A 7,592-nucleotide genomic window follows, 5' to 3' on the forward strand; every position below is an offset into this window, starting at 1 on the left:
ATGCCTCTCACCGGTGCCTCCCGCGAGGGAAGGTTATGCGCAGGCACTACCCTGATCAGGTAGGACAGCATAAGCCTTGTGTGCCTGTTGTTGAGTATGGATCCTTGTCCCCGTTTGGGACCGTTTTGCCACGACGGTGGCCGTTGGTGCCTTTGGTAGGCACGGGGCCACCCAGGACTTAGCCCAAAGGGGAGTTGGTCGGAGTGGCCGGGAGGGTGTCATGGCAGTAGGACGGTTTTGTCGGAACGCTTTGGTCCACCCGAGTGGGAGTGCGCCAGCGGATATGGGCCCAGTTCATAGTTGGTCACACTATGGGTCAACAGTAATAATAATGTGCTTAATAACAACCCCGGTTCGATGATGAAAGAAGTTGGTTGATATTTATGTGATCGTAAGAGGATCACTATGGTATCGTGAATGCCAACTTGTTGGATACTTGTGGTGTTATGCGAGAGTCAAGGGTAAAGGTCAAGCTCCTTGTGGTCATGAATGATTACTACGGTATTGTTAATACCAAGCTTGATTGGATCCTGAGATGACCGTGTGATGTCCATGATGGTAAGTTTGTGCAGGTGATGGTTACGTTGTAACCCGAGCAGAGTAAGTTGGTGCATGATAGTTTCATCATGTTGCATGCTAGTCTCATCATGTTCATATGTTTAGGCCATGCTCGTTCTGTTCTAGCTGTATCATCTTGTTCATGCCATGTTGTTCTGATAGTACCATGTTAATCCTGGTTAACCTGTAATTGCCATGCTATTGTTTGTCTTGATTGCTTTGGTTGCTGTGAGCTTGCAAGTACATTCCATGTACTGACCTGGCGTGTCATGCCAGTTTGCAGTTCATGCCGGATAAGATTGCTTGTTTGCCGTGGATCCCTTGTTTGCGCGCAAGGATAAGCGTTCCAGCCAGAGTCCCTGCGGAGTGGAGTTCATCATCGCCATCGTTGTTCCGCTGCCAGTAGTCATTCCCTTGCTTCGTGTTGTTCTGCTGCTTGCATGGAGCAAACGTGGCACACGTAGTTCCGCCGTGCCGATGTAACCCCCTTGTACCCAATTTAGCTTGTAATAAAGAGCCGGTTTGTTCTATGCTAAGCAGTGTCGTATTCCAGAAGACTTCTCCTCGATCTCTGGGCTGGAATACGGGGCGTTCCGGTTTCTCTGAGCCGGGGTGCCACAATAGGTGTCGTTCCCACCGACAATATGACAATGATGATGCGTGTCATAATAAACGGAACGGTGGAAAGTTGCATGGTAATATATCTCGGAATGGCTATGGAAATGCCATAATAGGTAGGTATGGTTGCTGTTTTGAGGAAGATATAAGGAGGTTTATGTGTGATAGAGCGTATCATATCACGAGTTTTGGATGCACCGGCGAAGTTTGCACCAACTCTCAAGGTGAGAAAGAGCAATGCACGGTACTGAGGAGGCTAGCAATGATGGAAGGGTGAGAGTGCGTATAATCCATGGACTCAACATTAGTCATAAAGAACTCACATACTTATTGCAAAAATCTACAAGTCATCAAAACCAAGCACTACGCGCATGCTCCTAGGGGGATAGATTGGTAGGAAAAGACCATCGCTCGTCCCCGACCGTCACTCATAAGGAAAGCAATCAAAGAACATCTCATGCTTCAAATTTGTGACATAACGTTTACCATACGTGCATGCTACGTGACTTGCAAACTTCAACACAAGTATATCTCAATTTCACAATTGCTCAACTAGCACACGTCTAATATTACCACCTTTATATCTCAAAACAACTATCAAGTATCAAACTTTTCTTACTATTCAATGCACTTTGTAAACTACCATGCTGTTCTAAAGGACTCCCAAAATGATATAAGTGAAGCATGAGAGATCAATAATTTCTATAAAATATAACCACCACCGTGCTCTAAAAGATATAAGTGAAGCTCTAGAGCAAAATTGTTTAGCTCAAAAGATATAAGTGAAGCACATAGCGTATTTTAATAAATTCCGATTTATGTGTGTCTCTCTCAAAAGGTATGTACAGCAAGGATGATTGTGGTGAACTAAAAAGCAAAGACTCAAATCATACAAGACGCTCCAAGTGAGGGAGTCCTGGACTAAGGGGTCCTCGGGCGTCCGGCCTGTTATCCATGGGCCGGACTGATGGGCTGCGAAGACATGAAAGCCAAAGACTGTACCCGTGTCCGGATTGGACTCTACTTGGCGTGGAAGGCAAGCTTGGCGACCGAAGATTCCTTCTTATGTAACTGACTCTATGTAAACCCTAGATCCCCTCGGTGTCTATATAAACCGGAGGGGTTAGTCCGGAAAGGACACACACATTACCATAGTCATATAGGCTAGACTTCTAGGGTTTAGCCCTTACGATCTCGTGGTAGATCAACTCTTGTAATACTCATATTCATCAAGATCAATCAAGCAGGAAGTAGGGTATTACCTCCATAGAGAGGGCCCGAACCTGGGTAAACATCGTGTCCCCCGTCTCCTGTTACCATCGATCCTAGACGCACAGTTCGGGACCCCTACCCGAGATCCGCCGGTTTTGACACCGACATTGGTGCTTTCATTGAGAGTTCCACTATGCCGTCAACAAAAGGTTTGATGGCCCCTTCAATCGTCGATAACGACGCTGTCCAAGGAGGAACCTTCCTCCCCGGACAATTTTTTGTGTTCGGCGGCTTCGTACTGCAGGCCAACTCGCTTGGCCATCTGGAGCAGATCGACAGCTACGCCCCTGGCCATCAGGTCAGATTTGGAAGCTTGAACTACGTCACGGACATCCGTGGAGACTGGATCTCCAATGGGTTCAAGACCGCGGCGATCGCTCCTCCTCGCTCCGATGAACATGACTTAAATCTGTCACTGGATCACATCCAGGAGATGGTTCCTATTGCTGCAACGGCCTTAAATCCGGAGCAGATCATACCGTCCGAGGCCACAGAGTCCGCGGCGTTGGAGCCGCACACGGACTCAATACCCTACAATATTTGCTTTAACGGAACTTCGGATTCGTCTCCGGCTATAAGTTCCGGACTGTGTACGCCTGCGGACACCGAGCTAGATCGGTTATCGATCTTCGAATTCAGCGCCGCTGACGTTTTTCAGCACTCGCCTTTGGGTGATGTGCTGAATTGTTTAAAGAATTTGTCCTTGGAGAAGGACTCGCAGCCGAACTATGTCTGGTTCGATTTAGAGGATGATGATGGGGAATTTTTCTTCCCACCCGCCACCCACTTCATAGCTACCGTCGAGGACTTAACTGACGAGCTCAACTATGGCTCCGAAGACATCGACGGTATGGACGACGATGACGACAAGGAGCAAGGCCAAGACCCGCCATTCTCTGGATGTTGGACGGCCACCTCTTCGCACGACGTATACATGGTTGATACACCTAAAGGATCTGGCGACGACAAAGAAGAGCTAGATGCGAATAAACACCCCGAAACACAGTCCAGACGCAGGCGCCCTAAACGCCGCCTCGTCGCTCAAAAGATGGCAACACTGGCACCGAAGAAAACAGTACTCCGGGCGACGCCGAAAACAATGAAGACCCTGTTAGAGCCGCATCCGAACAGGAGGAGGAAGACAACGAGCAAGTTAACCCTGATAAACAGGCCTCACCCATTGACCCGGATGATGATAGTTATCGTCCACCCTCCGAAGATGATGAGAGCCTTGGCAATGAGGACTTCATCGTACCTGAGGCACCCCTCGAGGAGGAGCGCTTTAAGCGCCTGCTCATAGCTACAGCTAGAAGCCTAAAGAAAAAGCAGCAGCAGCTCCAAGCAGATCAAGACCTACTCATCGATAGATGGACAGACGTCCTGGCAGCCGAAGAATACGGCCTCAAGCGCCCAGCCAAGAGTTACCCAAAACGCAGACTGCTACCTCAGTTCGATGAGGAGGCACCATATCCCATACCTCCCTCGCGCAATGCGGACCGACCACCACGCAGTCGGGATAGTGCGGCAGAACGACCACCCCGCGGTCGGGATAAAATGACAACTTAGGCCGAACAACAACCCGCCCCACCGCCTCGCAAACACAGGGACAGACCAGCTTGGGACCATGCATACGATCTTCGGCAGGAATTGGACAGTCGAGCAGGACACACCAAATCTATATACGGATCGCGAGGACGCTTCCCTAATCGGGATGACAGCTACCTATTCGGACGTGACAAACTTAATCACACCCGGGCCGATAACTACAGACGGACTTCGTCGGAGGTGCGCCGTGACACAGCCTGTTATAGAGGCACAACACACCCTCTCCACTTCACAGATGAGGTGCTAGATCACGAATTCCCCGAGGGGTTCAAGCCTGTCAATATTGAATCATACGACGGAACAACCGACCCCGCAGTGTGGATCGAAGATTTTATTCTCCACATCCACATGGCCCGAGGAGATGACCTCCACGCTATCAAATACCTCCGGTTAAAGCCCAAAGGACCAGCTCGACACTGGCTAAATAGTCTGCCTGATAACTCCATCGGCAACTGGGAGGACTTGGAAGAAGCCTTCCTCGACAACTTCCAAGGTACATATGTCCGGCCACCCGATGCCGATGACTTAAGCCACATAGTTCAACAATCTGGAGAATCAGCCAGAAAATTCTGGACTAGGTTCCTAACCAAAAACAACCAGATCGTTGACTGTCCAGACGCCGAAGCCCTAGCAGCCTTTAAGCACAGCATCCGTGACGAATGGCTAGCACACCACCTCGGCCAAGAAAATCCAAGGACCATGGCAGCCCTCACGGCACTTATGACCCGCTTTTGCGCGGGAGAGGATAGTTGGCTGGATCGCAGTACAAACACAGCCAACGAAGCAGGCCCCTCCGAGGCCAGAAATAGCACCGGCAAGCTCCGACGCAACAGACACAAGCGCCGAACTAATGGCGATAACACCGATGACACTACAGTTCATGCCGGATTCAGTGGCTCCAAGTCCGGCCAGCGAAAGAAGCCCTATAAAAGGAGCGGCGGAGGACCATCCAGCTTGGATCGCATACTCGATCGTCCGTGCCAGATACATGGCACCCCAGACAAACCGGCCAACCATACTAACAGAGATTGCCGGGTCTTTAAGCAAGAAAGCAGGGTAAATAGCGGAAACAAGGAAGGTGAACCACACAGCGAGGACGATAACGAGGAGCCCCGGGAGCCGAACACTGCGGGGCAGAAGAAATTCCCGCCTCAAGTTAAAACGGTGAACATGATATATGCGACACACATCCCGAAAAGGGAGCACAAGCGCGCACTCAGGGACGTCTATGCGGTAGAGCCAGTCGCCCCAAAATTCAATCCATGGTCGTCATTCCCGATCACCTTTGATCATCGAGATCATCCAACTAGTATCCGACATGGCGGTTCGGCCGCATTGGTACTCGACCCAATTATCGACGGATTTCATATGACACGAGTCCTAATGGACGGTGGCACCAGCCTCAACCTGCTCTATCAGGATACAATACGCAAAATGGGCATTAATCCCTCACGAATCAAGCCCACGATAACCACCTTTAAGGGAGTCATACCAGGTGTAGAGGCCCGTTGTACGGGCTCAATCACGCTGGAAGTAGTCTTCGAATCCCCGGATAACTTCCGAAGCGAAGAGCTAATCTTTGATATCGTCCCCTTCCGCAGCGGCTACCACGCACTGCTCGGACGAACCGCGTTTGTTAAATTCAACGCGGTGCCACATTATGCTTATCTAAAGCTCAAGATGCCCGGCCCACGCGGCGTCATTACAGTAAATGGAAACACGGAACGGTCCCTCCATACAGAGGAGCACACCGCAGCCCTAGCAACAGAAGTACAAAGCGGCCTTCTAAAGCGGCACCATAATCCGGCCGCCAAGCCCCCGGACATCGTTAAGAAGGTCCGAATTACACTGCAACAGGGCAGCTCGGTTCGTCAAGAGCTGAATTAATAATTCGGCCTCCGTCCCAACCCCGAGGAAATGGCATTCATACCACGCGTACATAATTAGGCACTTAAAACCCCACGGGTACTGACGGAGGCATAACTCGCTCGCTATCCATAGTGCGGCTTGACCGACCCTGGGATTTGCACACCTTTACTTTTTCTCTTTATTACGGGTTTTTTCTCTTTTCGAGGTCTACGCGGATGACCCATTTGCAGAACACACCAAGGAGACGAGGAGCTCTGGCGTACAAGGGAATCCCCAGGTGGTCTCTATTAAACGATTGCCATACCTGTTTTACATACCCGCACGCAGCTTGCCCTTGGTTGCGGCATGTTAAATAGCTTTACTTGCTTATTGCATTACTTGCACAAAGTACGTCTCGACGTACTAATTACATCACAATAGTGAGTACATGGCGGGGTCAGCTTATTACTTAATTTTCCTGTTTCCTCACCTTTGTATATATTGCTTATCGCACGCATACACCATTGTACGTACCATTACGCCAGGGGCTTCATCACACCCTGCATTACGGCAATAAAAGTCCGAACAATTTTACAGTATAGTTCGGCACCCCGAACTTATATCATTATATACATCGGCTCCGAATCATGTCTTGGGTCAATAGTTGGGTTGCCCGGCTCTTGTGCTTGCTACCTTACGTTCCGCTATACCGGCTAGGGTAGTAAAGGGAGAACTACTGCGGTTGTGTCCCGGTTCTTCCGGACGAGCCTCAGTAGAGAAAGCCGAAAACTGATTGTCATGATACGGCGAGAGCTGGTCAGCTGTTCGAGAGGTTCCAAATTGTTAGAGATTTTTTTCGCTTCTCGTGAAGAATCGGTTCCCCCGATAAGGCATGTACAATGCCCCTAGTTCTACCAGGGGCTTCACCAACTTTCTTAATTATCAAAATCCTATGGCTAAGTGAGGGTGGTAAAGGCCGCATAGTCTGATTGCCTTGTTCGTTGCGCTAAACACCTCCTTCAAGGACCAGAATGTGGAGTAAAGAGTGTTTAGATTTATCCCGAACACCCCCGTACTATCTACGTGGGGGCAGAAGCCGACGACTGGTCAACCCTCAGATTTCATAAACGGCCGCACATGAGGTAAAATATAAATTGCAAGCATTACAATACATAAACATCATTGTTCCATATTACAGGACAGGATAATACAAATGTCCTCATGGGAATATGACATCCTTCGAACATTGCTTCGCCACAAGGCGGGACCCCTCTAGGACACCATCAAAATAGAGCTCGGGTCGACGATGCTCCTTGCCCTCCGGCGGTCCCTTGGTCATCAGCTTCTTGGCATCCAGCTTTGCCCAATGCGTCTTGACGTGGGCAAAGGCCATACGCGCACCTTCAATACAGACTGACCGCTTCACGGCTTCGAGCCGCGGACAGGCACTTACGAGCCGCTTAACAAGACCGAAGTAGCTGCTAGGTACAGGCTCGGTAGGCCACAGCCGGACTATCAGGTCCTTCATGGCTAGCTCTGCCGACCTGTGCAGCTCGACCAACTGCTTTAGCTGGTCGCTGAAGGGTACCGGATGTTCGGGCCCAAGATATTGGGACCAGAACAGCTTCTCCATGGACAACCCTTCTTCGGCTCTATAATACTCAGCAGCATCTGATACGCTGCGCGGCAGA

Source organism: Aegilops tauschii, chromosome 6 (genome assembly GCF_002575655.3).
Source record: "Aegilops tauschii subsp. strangulata cultivar AL8/78 chromosome 6, Aet v6.0, whole genome shotgun sequence".
Taxonomy (NCBI): domain Eukaryota; kingdom Viridiplantae; phylum Streptophyta; class Magnoliopsida; order Poales; family Poaceae; genus Aegilops; species Aegilops tauschii.